Source organism: Gigantopelta aegis, unplaced genomic scaffold (assembly GCF_016097555.1).
Source record: "Gigantopelta aegis isolate Gae_Host unplaced genomic scaffold, Gae_host_genome ctg2714_pilon_pilon, whole genome shotgun sequence".
In the NCBI taxonomy this organism is placed as follows: domain Eukaryota; kingdom Metazoa; phylum Mollusca; class Gastropoda; order Neomphalida; family Peltospiridae; genus Gigantopelta; species Gigantopelta aegis.
Genome location: NW_024533008.1, coordinates 37806 through 53181, shown reverse-complemented (window position 1 = coordinate 53181; position 15376 = coordinate 37806). Strand labels below are relative to the sequence as shown.

The following is a 15376-nucleotide window of genomic DNA, read 5'->3' as shown; positions in this document are numbered from 1 at the left end:
TAAGACGACACCATTACTATAATAGTGTTATAACAACAATGTACGGAGATGAATGGATTGTACAAAACAGACTTAAATTTACTGAGTGTTATACCAATAAGACATTGGGGACTAAATAAATATATCTATTAGAAGAGGGAGTGGCTAGCTACATGAGACAGCCCACCCATTTGATTTGGTTTCCAGACTACACAATATTTAATGTATTGTATTCTGTTCATATTGAGAATGATTGTCATTTAGTGATATTTCAATAATGACCTATGTCATCAACATAACATGGGTGTGGCATTGTAGTTGTAAATATTTTTATTAAAAGCTTTTCATATTTCTTTATCCACAATATATACACAGTACTTATTAATATTATTAGTGAACAATATATGAAAGAGAAACTGTTACGTATAACACAACAGGTAGAAATGTATGGACATGTGACATGTTTTATTAAAACTAATCATTTTATTATAAATGTAATTACATCATTATGATGTCATTAATACAATGGTAACACTTACATCTCCTCTTCACATTCTTAGTTTACAATGAAATAATTAAAAGGAGAAGTCCTTACAAATCTAATAAGTTATCTCTTATAGACTAACTGATATATTAAACATACTACATGTTATTAATAATTAATATAATAAATTAGTAGATTTTGTATAGTATATCTATTGTTATTTATAATTAATAGTTATAATTACATTTGGTTAGTGATGTTATATTGTGAAGATGGTGTTAAAAACTTATACAATACAAACATTTCCAAACTTTCAGTAACTTACTTTTACGTCTGACTTGTATATGTTTTGTCTCAGTTTCATCTGATGCTAACTCTAATATATAAGGAAATAGTTAGTGATAAGAGATTATATAAGATATAATGAAGTCAGTCTAGTCTATAAAGATAAATTTGATCTTTTTATTAATATTGTGATGAAGTAGAAATTTGTTTGTTTATTGTAGTAAAACTCTGTATAGAGATATATTGTTATCTGCTAGAACTGTGTCACATGTATAATTCTAGAACCTTCTATGTCACATGTTGAGTAATATATAAAAGCAAGATGATTTTTTGTAAGGAGAGTTTCTCCAATTCTCTCACAAATTTAACTTTACCAATTTGGAATTCTTTCACATATATATTGTTACATGTAATGTTTGTTGTATTATTTTGAAGACACACTTCAAAGTATTAATATAACTATATTGTGTAGTACATGTAATTGTGTTAGTATTTATTATCTAATTAACTGAAATGGATCATAAAATAATTTTGTTACTTGTTACACTTTACAACAGATCCTATATATATACTGTCAGTATCCGATTCTTTTATATATATGATAGTGTTACTATGACACATATATCTAAGTATATAGAGATGAAGGAAATTGAAATAAACAGATTAGTCATGATGTATGCTTGACTCTAGATATCACTACTAACTACCATCCAATACTTGAAAAGAACTACTATAAAAGTGAATACTAAATACTACATATATACTGTCAGTATCCTAACATTCCAGGTCATAACTATTGTGACCTGATTTGCAAAAAGGGACCAAAGTATTGTGACGTTATTTGTGAAAAAACAACTGTTATAACATATCATAAAACAGTTTTGCAAACATATATTTATGTTATGCATACATAGCAACTGTATGTATACAAAACTGAGATATTTGAATTGTTTTAACACTGGTTTGTATATATATATATATTATATATATATATATATATATATATATATATATATATGTATATGTATAGTTCAAATTAAAATATTATAGCAAACATATATAATATATGATAATATAATATATATTAATATACCTTGACTAACTGTTGTATTATCAGATGATATGTTGTCTTGTACATCAGATGACACATTGGTTATAACTAAGTCTGTCTCCTTCTCTTCACTTTGTGATGTAACTTGACTAGATGATATCTCTTGAATTAATTTATCAGTTACTATCTCATCAAGTGACTCTGATTTGACAGACTTGATTTCTGATATTTGAGATTGTAGACCTGATAATAATAATTATAATAATTTCACTGATATATTTTATAGTTTTAGTACTTTTTATCTTTTCCATCAATTGACTGATTGCTCCTTCTCTCTCCTTTAATTCTAAAGTTAATGACGTTATTTTCTCTGTAATATCTCACTCTCTTCTTGTTTATCTACTAAACTTTATCAGTAGCTATAGAACATAACCATATATGGTATGTACTACTACAGTATTATAGCTCACTGTCTTTATATCTGGTTAACTTCTCTATCTCTAAGGTCTTTGCCTTATTCATTCTATCTAATAGTTTCATCTTCTCTATTTACATTAGGTACATAGTTATATCTCAATTAATATACATGTACCTGATAAAATGTCAGTTGATGATTGATCTTGTGGTCCTTCTCTCTCCATACTGGTATAAACTATATAATAAGTAATAATAATGACAATATAATCATTATTTTATTATTATTATGTATACATACCTTCAAGAGAAGATTTCAACACTTAAGAATTTGCTGATCTTTTTCAACAAGCTTCTCTTCTAAACCTTTCACTTCATTCCATAAGACCTCTCACCTCCTATATATCAATATATATAATATAATATCAATAGTACTAGTCATCTCTTATACCTTATCTCTTGTACATCTATCATAAACAATGTGATAGCTAATACTTAATTTCATTAAGCCCATCTTTATTAGTATGTCAAGATTCTTCTCAGCTTCCATTAGTAGTATGTCCATTATATTGTATGGAGCATAGCAGGTTACAGTGATAGATTTACTTTCTTCTGCTTTTCTAACTAAAACTCTCTTAGCCATACTTCCAAATGCTTTCCATAACAGATCTTGTATTTCACTAAGTGGTGTGTTCATCAATATTCCACTCCAAGAGAAATTCAATTGTTTGACATTTGAGAAGAGAAGATGGATCTGTCATGAAATTCTTGTTTTCACACACACGGAGTTTTTACCTCTTCACAAAACTGATCAACTTCCACTTTGTATGCTGTGATATGACTCTTTGCCTCTTCAATCTTGTAACGATTGATAAGGCCTCTAGGCAAGCAATATGATAATGGTACATTCTCTCTCGCACAATATCCATGACATCATCAAATGATTTCTGCTATCGCTAACTGAGGTTTTAGCTCTTGGAATGACATTCGAAGATATGTTTTCAATTCTTTCAATTTTGATGTGACAACAGATTCAATAAGAGGTAACACAGTGAGAATAAGATCTCCTAACTTTGTTCTCATTTGATCAAAATCATATTTATAAGTAGGTGAAAGATGATGTGTCATCACACTACCTGTGTACAACAGTCATTATAAAATAAACAATCATTTAATAATCTAACTTTGTGTGGTTGTTTGATGTAACTTGTTGAGAGATCTGAACAGTTGTATCTGTTACTAAAATTATTATATCATATAATACATTATTAAATGGAACAGATATATTGTAGATACATACCTGATTGACTTTGTTGTGAGGGTACTTCAAGAAAATTTTGATCTATAATATTAAATTTTTAATATTATTAGTATAACCACAAACCACTTACTGTATTCTTTGAGTATATCTTTTGCAAAATGTATTGTGTCTTCCAATTGTAATAATACAGTACTGAATACTTTTAACTGGTTTGGGGTCTTCAGATACTGTATTGACAGTGCTCTCAATGAATCATTAGTTAATGATCCTTCTGTTCTCTCAATTTCATCTAATGTCTCCTTAGAAATGACTCCCTCTTTATGTAACATCCAAACTGTCTCCATTGGAAACACAAATTGTAAGAGACTTTCAGAGTATTTCTGTAATAGTTGACGTGGAAACTCCCTTTTGTACTATTTTTGTGAGGGAAGAGAAATAATATATTACAATATTAAAATGAACCTATTTCATTAACTCACTTTCTTTTAATACACTTTGATATTGTTCAGCAATAGTATTCTCACCAATGGCATCTTTTCGTAGAGTGTCAATAATCTCTCTTCTCATAGCTTTTGGTTTAGAACCTAACCATAATTCAAACATCTTTACAACTTTGACATCACTTTCTTTGTATTGTTGTTCAATACTATCTAATTTAGTTATATCTAATTTAGGGAGCACTCCAAACTTGTACCATTTAGTGTCAATTCTAACATGTTCACATAATTCAGCAACAGTTGGGTTTCCCATTCAAAAACTGGTTGAAGTAGCTAGACGAAACGGAGGACGAAGCCATGACTATTGCAGAGGAATTTGGTGGGTGTGGCTCAGTTGGCCATTATTCATGACGCAGTCGCTAGTAGGCAAGCGCAACCGACTCTCCTGAACTCTATGTTTTTTAATAAAGGTATTGTAACAATAATAAAAAAGAATAGAAACAATGATAACTGATAATTTATATTTCTTGTGGTTTTATTGGCGTACACATATTATAACTGACCTAAAGAAATAAAATAATTATCTAATAATATTTCATATAAAATAAATCCTCACTGTTTGGTCCCAAAAACTCATTGTCTTCCAACCACATTGTCCCTATATGAAGTATATCAGTGATATTAAGTCATTGACTATATTACAATATTATAATACCTTAGTTTGAATTTGTTTGAGATCTTCAGGACCAATATAATGAGGATCTAATATAAGAAACCTAAAATGGAAAAACTTAAAGTAAGTAAATATTATAACAAATAGTATCTATTTTATTGATTACTTGTCAGTCAAAGAAATTGATGAGAATAAAATAAATAGAGACAATAACTCCATACGGTAACAAAAACACACAAAAAGCTATTTACAAGAAGTGCATTATTTTATTAGTAGTATTTTTTAACCTGATGTCTCCATCTTCTAATATGGTATGAGTAAATGGTTTTTTATTAGCAGTAGTAATTAATGTTATTAGACGTAGCGATAATATTTAATTTTATATAGCTACTAACTAGAGGACTATTAATGTACAAATTTAGTCTAGTTTATTTGTTATAATTGTATTTGTAAAATATTAGAAATAACAATATTGAAGCTTTTATTAATTAATAAAAGTCAATTGTCAAGTGAGTTTTTCTAGAGAAGTGAATTATAAAAATTGTTTACTTTGTTAGAAGACAAAGAACTGGAACTAAAGTATTTAACTAATAATTGACTATTGGAATTTGAAATAATTTTTAGCAAAAATATATATCAATAATAGTACAAAAATAACTAATAATTAATGGAGTATGTTACTATTAATCCACAAACTCTTCAAACTATTATTTTTACTAAATCATTTTGTAATTGCTGTTTACCAAATTCCAGTAATTTTAGGACAGTAAGTAAGATGTAGTTCTTGTAATGTGTTATTTGTTAATGATGAGATGAGAAATGAAGGTATATCTTTATCAGTAATGTTAGTGTCATCCCAAAGTCTAGTCTCTTGATTATTTTATTATTAGTTACAGCTGCTGTTAGTAAGTGGTAAGTATTTGGTACGAGAGTGAGGAGAGAAGGCGTAGGTACTCCATTGTTTTGTTGCAAGTTACTACTTGTGATAGTTGAAACCTGACACAGTTACTATTAAAATACTGTTCACTATATAAAGACTCCTCACTTGACATTCATCAATATCAGTTAATACTGTAGTAGACTGTGTGGAGATAATCTGTTGAGTTCAAATCCACCATGTTGTGTGTCGTCGTCTCTTTAATTGACGTATCACTTCTTTACATTCTGCCACAGTAGATGAAGTAAGTATAACACTATCACTAGTCCACTTAACATTCCAGTGTCTCCTACAATAAAACATAGTTACTATATAATATTTCACACACACCATACGACTATCAAGGCTTAACAAAGAAAATGAGGACATTACTATGTTAAGTTACTATGGAAACGATATACAGACAGATACTAATAAACAGACTTAGATCATTTACTGAGTGTTATACTAATAATTTACTATATTTGGATATCTGAGTCAATGATGGGAACGTCAATATCTACTACTGAGACAGGCACACAGGTATTGAACTGTTATTCTAATAATTTACTAAATACATTATGTAATTAATGCATCTAAGTATATGGAGATGAAGGGATCGTAATAAACAAACTTGTAATGCTGTCTTCAACATACTTTGTAGATGTCTCTATTAGCTAGTAAGTTAGTCTACCTTGAGTGTAATACTACAAATTACTAATCCATGCTGATGTAACATGAGGATGATGCTAAATCAGTCTGGTAACTACTGTATCTTCTTTTCATGCTTGACTGATGTCAGTATTATTACTATGACATCTGAGCTTTATGGAAAATGCCATATAACAAAAAGATTTGGTTATGATTTAACTATACAATTTGGTAACCTACAAATGAAATTTTAACCCTTTAAGACTGAATTGGATGGAGACTAAAAGCTAAAGCTAAAAAATTGCTAAAAAATTGACAGATTTTTTTAAATACAATATTCTCGAAGTAATAAACTATTAATATTAACAAGACACAAGATATACACTGATATAACTAACTAATATAACTGGTAGGAGAGGGTCCTGCTAGCTCTCATTGGGTTCCCCCACTGGAGTAGGTGTCCAAACTATATTATGATGTAAAGTATATGATATAATACTTCATATTATCATATGTAGATATTAATATTGTATATTATATAATGTAATGTGATGAACATGTGATATAATGAACTAACATTCAAAATACATATAATTGACATCATTATGATGGCATTATATGTAATACATTAGTTTGTATTAAAAATGTTTAAATGGAATTAAGTGCTTATCAATAAGATTGGTTTTAAATTTCTTAATATCATTCTCTTCATTATTATATATTATTATATCTAGTGACTAACATAATATCTCCCTAATATTATCATTATTAATGATTTATAATTAAGAGGATTTTACTTAATTGGGGAAGAGGAGGGTTGAACAGTATAACAAGTCCCTGGGGAACATCCCACGGACTCCATTAAGAGTTCCCATGTACCATTCTTCATCAACCTATGAAAATGAATATGTTCAGTAGAAATGAATTGATGGAAGTCTCTCTCCATACATACCTTAATGACATCTTTGATACAATCTCCAATATTTAAATTTAGTTGATCATCATCTATTTTATTATAAGTGAACTGGACAATAGCTTCTACAGGAGGTTTCTCCCAGGTAGTAGTACGAGTGTTATGATCAATATAATAGATACGTCCGTCAGGTAAAACCCTACTTTTCCCATCCAGGAGGTAATAATTCAGATTGTTGATATATATTGTTGAGATACTGTGTAATATGATAGTTAATAAAACATCAATAACACTTATAACATATCATTCATTTAATGTATTATAATTTAAGATAATTATCTATACATGTACTATTAGAAGCAGGCATGGGGACAATACATTGATATTTGTACTTGAGTACTATACGTAGATCTATGTAAGTACTTCTTTTACTTAGTCCTTACAATGTACTTAGAATTTCTCCTTTAAATATGTTCACTAGTTTACACAGTAATGTAGTGTAATATGTTCTTATTATTATATAATTCATTACTATTTACAACTAGTGATTATCTATACAGTGTTAATGAGTTAATCTCACAGAGCCAGTCCCTCCTGTTAAGACTATTTATGAAACTATATTTTCAGTTACTAGTTTAGATTTATTAAATAATCTGATAAGTTTTGAGACTTTAAAGTTATAAAACTCATTAACTGACACAACCTCCAAAATAAATATATAATAGCAAAAGTTTTGCAATGTCTATCATTCTTATCATTTCTTCCCAATACCTGAAAAGGACTACTATAAAAGAGTACTACATATAATACTGTCAGTATCCTAACATCCCGTCCATAACTATAATATATTACAGTTTCAATTAAAATATTATAGCAAACAATATATATAATATAATATATATTAATATACCTTGACTACTTGAGATCACTTTAGTAACTGTTGTATTATCAGATGATAGAGTTGTCTTGTACATCAGATGACACATTGGTTATAAACTAAGTCTGTCTCCTTCTCTTCACTTTGTGATGTAACTTGACTAGATGACATCTCTTGAATTAATTTATCAGTTTACTATCTCATCAAGTGACTCTGATTTTGACAGACTTGATTTTCTGATATTTGAGATTGTAGACCTGATAATAATAATTATAATAATTTTCACTGATATATTTTTAGTTTTATTACTTTTATCTTTTTCCATTAATTGACTGATTGCTCCTCTCTCTTCTTTAATTGTAAAGTTAATGATGTAATTTTCTCTTGTAATATCTCAATCTCTTCTTGTTTCTCCTACTAATACTTTATCAGTACTATAGAACATAACCATATATGGTATGTACTACTAATAGTATTGATAGCTCACTTTCTTTTTCTCTGGTTAATTGCTCAACTTCTTTTCGGTTTCAATCAATACTTTATCATTACTACAGAATATAACCATATATGGTAAAACATTGTATTATAGCTCACCTTCTTTATGTTTTGTCAACTTCTCAATCTCTTCTTGTTTCTCTACTAATACTTTATCAGTAGCTATAGAACATAACCATATAGGGTATGTACTTCTAACAGTAATTATAGCTCCCCTTCTTTAATCTGGTTAACTTCTCTAATCTCTAATGTCTTTGCCTTATTCATTCTATCTAATAGTTTCATCTTCTCTATTTACATTAGGTACATAGTTATATCTCCAATTAATATATACATGTACCCTGATAAGTGTCAGTTTTGATGATTTGATCTTGTGTCCCTTCTCTCTCCATACTGGGATTAGCTAATGTTAGAAGAAGTTATCAAGTTTTTGACTTGTATACTTATAATGACAATACTTCTATTAAGAGAAGACTTCGGTTTAATTGTTAGGGTTATCTCTCTTAGTTTACCTCCTCCTCAAGACATTGAATCTTCTATAAACATCAAATCATAATAATAATAATATTTTAATATTATCTCTTACTTCATCTCTTTTACAACATCCCCAAACAATACATGACCAATGGTCAATGTAATTAATCTTTTATTCTTTATTGACAGGATTGTCTTCTGAGCTTTAGCAATAAGAGGACCCAATAGATTAGGTGGGAAGGTACAGGTCACAATAATGGAGTTGCCCTCTTTGATAACTTTACTGTCACTCTCTTTGCTAGTCGTTCAAAGACACTGACAATATTGTTCTTATGTCATTCAATGTGTAGTCATCTGGATCCCAATCAAGGACAAAAGTGGCAGTCTCACTAATAAGAGGAGTAGGTGTGGCTGTAATAGGAAATATTTCCTCTAGGCAAAGACGAACAGACACAGATTGACAAAATTCTTCAATTGTTTTTTGTAAGACTTAATATGTTGTCACTTGTTGTATGTTGAATCGTCTCACAACTGCTTCCAAATAATTGATATCAATCAATGTACATTTGTCACGTAAAACATCTAAGACATCACTGATACTTTTACAGTGAGCTAAGGAAGGCTTTAGTGGAGGTAACAATCTTCAAGAAATTTTGTCATATCTTTCAGTGGAGGTGGCTTTCTTTCAATTATACTTCTAATGTTGTTAAAGGTAATACCAAATTCTGTTCTAATACTAGTAAATTCTGAACTCATACTTCGAGAACTGGAATTTTACAAGACTCTATAATACACAGATCATTATTGCTTTATAAAAATATAATACTATATATACCTTGTTGTGTACTGCTATTAACAGTAGTATCTTGTTGTGTACTGCTGTCAATGGTGGTAGTTACTGAAATATAAAATATATTATGTTAATAAATTTATTATAATAATTATTAGTATACCATCACTGATATTAGTGTCTTCAACTACAAACTGAACTTTGTCCTTCATCACTGTTTTCACTATAATCATATTAATATGTACTATAATATAATTCATAATTTATATACTAACCATAATCATTAAAGATAGCATTACCAAGTGGTATATTTTCAGTGAATCTCTTTAGCACACTAGCAAACACCTCCAGGTTATGATGATTGATATGAACAGCACAACGTAGTGATTTTAAAAGGACTCCTTTTATCACTGATTCAGATTGACTAGAATGTTCTAGACTACTTAGTGTTTCTTCTGATATTATCGTTGGATCTTGATCACAAAGTAGCCACCCAATACTAATAGGATCATGTAGAGATCTGGGATAGAGTAGTATAATGACAACGAAGAATATCACTAGCACATTGTTCAGGACTGATATCAGTACTATGACCTGTCACTGGTTCATTAGGAGCTGTTGACATCTCCTTGTCTTCTGGAAACTTTTGAGCTGAATAAATGAAGATAGACTTAATGGAATATAATATAGAGTATTTACCATATTCACTGAATAATTTTTTTTGTTTGCTAAGGCTCTTGTCTTGTCAAATTTGGACAAAACTGTAGCTAACATTTTGAGTTTTAGATGATCCAAGGACACTGCTGTATGTATAGCATTAAGAGAATTGTCTTCTTATTATCAGCTGAACTCTCAAGAGCTTCAATCTCATCCAGAGTTCTCTCACTAATACATCTCTCACTATACAATAACTGGGATACATCAACAGGATAGATCAGAGACTGTGATAGTGCAGTATAAAATGTTGTAGAATAGTGCTAGCATCATTGGATACTTCCAACACTTCAGGTACTATACACAAGAGGAGATTGAAATATCATAATGTTAGCAGTTATCATTATTAAATACATTCTAATTTACCAGATGTACTGGTGAGATATAATCTCTCAATTTTGTCTCATATTTCTCAGCAAGAGTGAGCTCTTCAATAGATCTCTTCCCTCAATGTCTCTACAATTTGTCTCCTTGTAGCTTGTGATTGGTCTCCAACCATAGTTCATACATCTTTGTCATTTTTATCCATAACATTAGCACCCTGGAGTTCAATTTTCCTTTAGTTTCCTGGTGTCTAGTTCAAGTTGGACACCCATCTGATACCATTTTGGACTTACAGGCACGTGCTCACATAACTCAGCAAGACGTGGTTTTTTGTGTCAACATCTCTTCAAAAGACATGTTTCTAGTGGCCATTGTCGAACCATATGACCATCAATTAAGGGGTGTGCTCAGTATACTTGCAGCTCAGACCACAAAACAGTGAGTTACAATGAAATATCCATCATTATGATGTATATTGCAATATGTTTAAAGCAGTTCTTGTCCAAACTGTTATTAGTTTGTAATCTGACAATAATGACTACTGCACTCAAAGACAACAAGAACACTCTAATATAATAATAATACAATAGTCATTACTCACTGTCAGAAGAACATTTTGAGTATTATTATTATTATTATTATTATAGGCACATTATAAATAAGAGGAATGTACTACTTGTGAACAACATCAGATAAACTACTTGATACAGAGAGGATTACAGACCTACCTGCTCTTTAATTAGACTCTTGTGTTGAAAGAGATACACTAGCACACTCCCCTCTATAACTTGATATTGAAACTAATTATGAAGTTTCGTATCAAAAATACTAATATTATTAACATCACCCAAATATTATAAAATAGTTCTATTTAGAGTCCAGTAAAATAATACAAATAAATTAAACTATTTAGTTCAGAGATAATACCAATATTAACATGTATTGTACAACTTGATAATCCAACCATTACTAATGCACTCAGTGATATAGTAAAGGCAACAAAGAATAATACAATATTTTCTCCACCCCTAATAATAATAGTAATATTATAATATAATGTTATAATAATTATACTAACTTTGATCTCTCTATATCCAGATACCCCAGGATGAACTAACAAAACCTGGTCCCTATGGTAACAAAGATCACATGATCAGTTAATGAGTGTCTTTACCTTACAGCTGTCACTATTGAAAAACTAACAGCCAACGACAGATGTTGATTAGCAAAAACCATCCCACTAAAAAAAGGAGTCATGTGACAAAATCAAAGGGTCATGTGACATATCCTTACCCATTGCAATACCCCAAATGATCCCACTAGCCAGAGCAGGCAAGATAACTTCAGGATATATTTTAGGTTTGTTCCTCTTCCATACACAATATAATATAAACCATATTGTACTGGTTACTAGGATACCAGTAAATTGTCCAAATACATAGTCCAGTTCTATAAAGGGGTGGAGTTTTAAGTCCATTATAACATTTATAACTCACCATCACATGAGTGTGTGTCATCATTACATAATCTCATATGTTCAACTCCAAAAATCCAATTCCTAATGACAGTCAAAATCCACTATAAGACAATGAGATCATGTGATGGTCACATGATTTTTTTACTTACATTATTCTACGTGGCCCATTTTCCAAGTTGGTCCACCCACGAGTATCCAAGTCCTCATCATCTGATAAAGGACTAGTACTACGTGAAGCAAATGTTATCTTTTGATGAGCTCCATTACTTTTTTAGTAATTGATTGACCTTGTAACTAGAGAGAGAGAGAGAAGAGAGAGAGAGAGAGAGAGAGAGAGAGGAGGAAAGGGAGAGAGGTAACTTTAAAAACTTAAAAAGACATACCAGTTTATCAGTCAGTGATCCTGCTAAAGAATTGTTTGATTTTTTCAGAGTTTATAAGTGGTGTCTTTTCAGAGAGAGGTGGTAAGTCCTCACACACTTTTCCTTCACTTTTAACAAATGCTAAAATAGTTTTTACTAAAGGAGAGAAATGTTTATTAAATGATTGTATTAACCAGACATAGCTAATGTAATACCTAGTATATGTAATATAATGTACCTTATTAAAATAGTGGCTATCCCTCCATAGTTAAGACCTTCACAACTCAGGTCTTGTTTTAAAATAAATCTATAACAATAACTAAATATTATCTTTCAGTAAACAAGTTTCTTTACCGTCCAGTCATCCAACCTGCTAACAAGTTGGTCACACCCCATAAAGTCAGACCCATAGATTGTTTAACTCTCATTTAATGAAGGATCTTACTGAACATGGCTCTGGAATGAGACTATGAAACATCACCTCATTGCTCATAATGGTTTTGTATGGGTGGGTGTGGTTTTAGTAACCATGGATATTAGAGAACATATTCTAATTAGAAATTCCTGAAAACAATTGTACAAGACAGTTTGGGAGATATCACAAAAGACTCTTATCAGTATGGCTGTTGATCGTGGTGCCTTCATAGATCAAAGTCAGTCCTTCAATTTCTATGCTTGGATAAAAGTTAGTTTTAAATATTAAGTGTTGCCATGACAACTTGTATAACAGGATTTGAAAACTGGTATGTACTATCTTCAAACTAGATCAGCAGCTCAAGCCATTCAATTTACAGTTGACCAAAAAGTTCTTCAACAAGCTCGACAAAAAGAAAATGTTGATCCTGAATCAAAAATTGATCGTGAGAAAGAAGAGGAAGCAATGGCTTGTTCTTTTAAAAACAAAGAAGCTTGCATGTCTTGTAGTGCCTAACATTATAACAATATTATAACTATATTATAACTACATTATAACTACATTATAACTACATTATAACTATTTAATAACTATATATAAAGTAGAATATATGGAAAATTTATGAGTTACAAATTTGACATAATTTAAAAGTTTTAAGTAAAACTGTTAATGTTAGCAGCACACATTGTTATTGGACATTTACAATGTACAATACAATTGATATAGTAAAGGTTTACCGTTATAAAGAATAGCACAATATTTTCCACTAGTAGTAATAACAGATGCACTAACTTTGATCTCTCTGTATACCAAGATAGTGTCCAAATACATGATCACTTTATAAAGAGGTGGAGTTTAATAATTATCATTAATTAAAATTAATAATTGTGTGTTGAGGTTCATTGCTTTTCAGAGTCTGAGGATCTTGTACCTGAAGAGACAAAGAGAGTTAAATAACTTTATAATTATTTGATAGAAGTATGTTAATTACATTTATTACATTTATTTGTACATGTTTTCAATTTCCATATATGATCTCAGGATTAAGACAGTATGTTCTCTGTCATCAACTTGTAACAATGTTATTAAGTTTCTTGATATCTGAGAGAGATATATTACAAACTAGTTCTCACAAGTTAATCCTTTTATTTGATAGAGGAACATTGTTTAATCAAGTGACAAGAATGTATTGAAATATAAAATAATGAATTAAATTTCATAGCAAATACTCACTGATAAACAATACTATATGTGACATAGATGTATTATAGTTTTGTTACTAGACTAAATTACTGATCAATACTGTGTGGGTGGAAGAGTTGATATTGAGACAAATATACCAGGTTAGTTTTCTCTCCAAGTAAAGGCTAACTCACATACTATCACAAATGTTATTAACTCAACATATAATTGACCTTACAAATATGATTGAAGTGAGTACATTATGACTGATATATTCCTGCTAATGTCAGACATCTATTAGAAGATAATTAGTTTTATTGTGATGCCAGCCCTTTATATGAAAAGAGAATCCTAACTCTTAAATTAGAAATACAAGTTGATTTCATACTCATCTTTATGGTCCAGAGCTGAAGTCCTCTTTTATTTATGATATATTGTGTGTGTAAATAAATGATCAGAGATTACATTTTACAGATTCAACTCCAAAACAGATCAATGTCTCTACATCACATAATTATAACTTCAAAAGGGCGAATCTATCTGCCCATTTTGTACTCGCAATTGGAGACCTGGAGTGCCCCATACATTACTCAGCAGCTGTCAGTAACTGTAAAGAGAGCAATTTATTGCTTAAACTTTAAGTATTCTTTACTAGAAACTACTAATGATAGAAGATAAACTAACTAGCAAAACTGCTAACTACTAGATACAGTCTACTACTGTTAATATAAACTAAGTTTGTTTAGTAGTAAGTTAATAGTTGTAATGTTATCAAAAAATCTTCTAATGTTGTATGGATCAGTACTTTAATGGAATTGTTAAAAGTGAGTGTATTATTAAATAGAACGTGTTATTAAATATAATATTAATTTGTTAAGTGAACTGTGTGTGTAGGAAATAAGTTTTTAGGTGATTTGATAAATTAATTGACTTTAATTAAAATTGATTTTTTATGAACATTAGTAATTAGTGGTATTAGATGTAGCGATAATATTTAATTTATATAGCTACTAACTAGAGGACTATTAATGTACAATTTAGTCTAGTTTTGTTTGTTATAATTGTATTTGTAAATATTAGAAATAACAATATTGAAGCTTTTATTATTAATTAATGTAGGCGTGGTCAATTGTCAAGTAGAGAAGTTGAGTTTTTTAGAGAAGAAGTGAATTATAAAAATTGTTAACTTTGTTAGAAGACAA

General features: G+C 29.8%; 1 pseudogene; it reads left to right on the top strand.

The window, feature by feature from the left end:
• Positions 1-13508, top strand: part of LOC121391608 — a 29465-nt pseudogene extending 15957 nt beyond the window's left edge.
• Positions 13509-15376: the final 1868 nt, after the last annotated feature.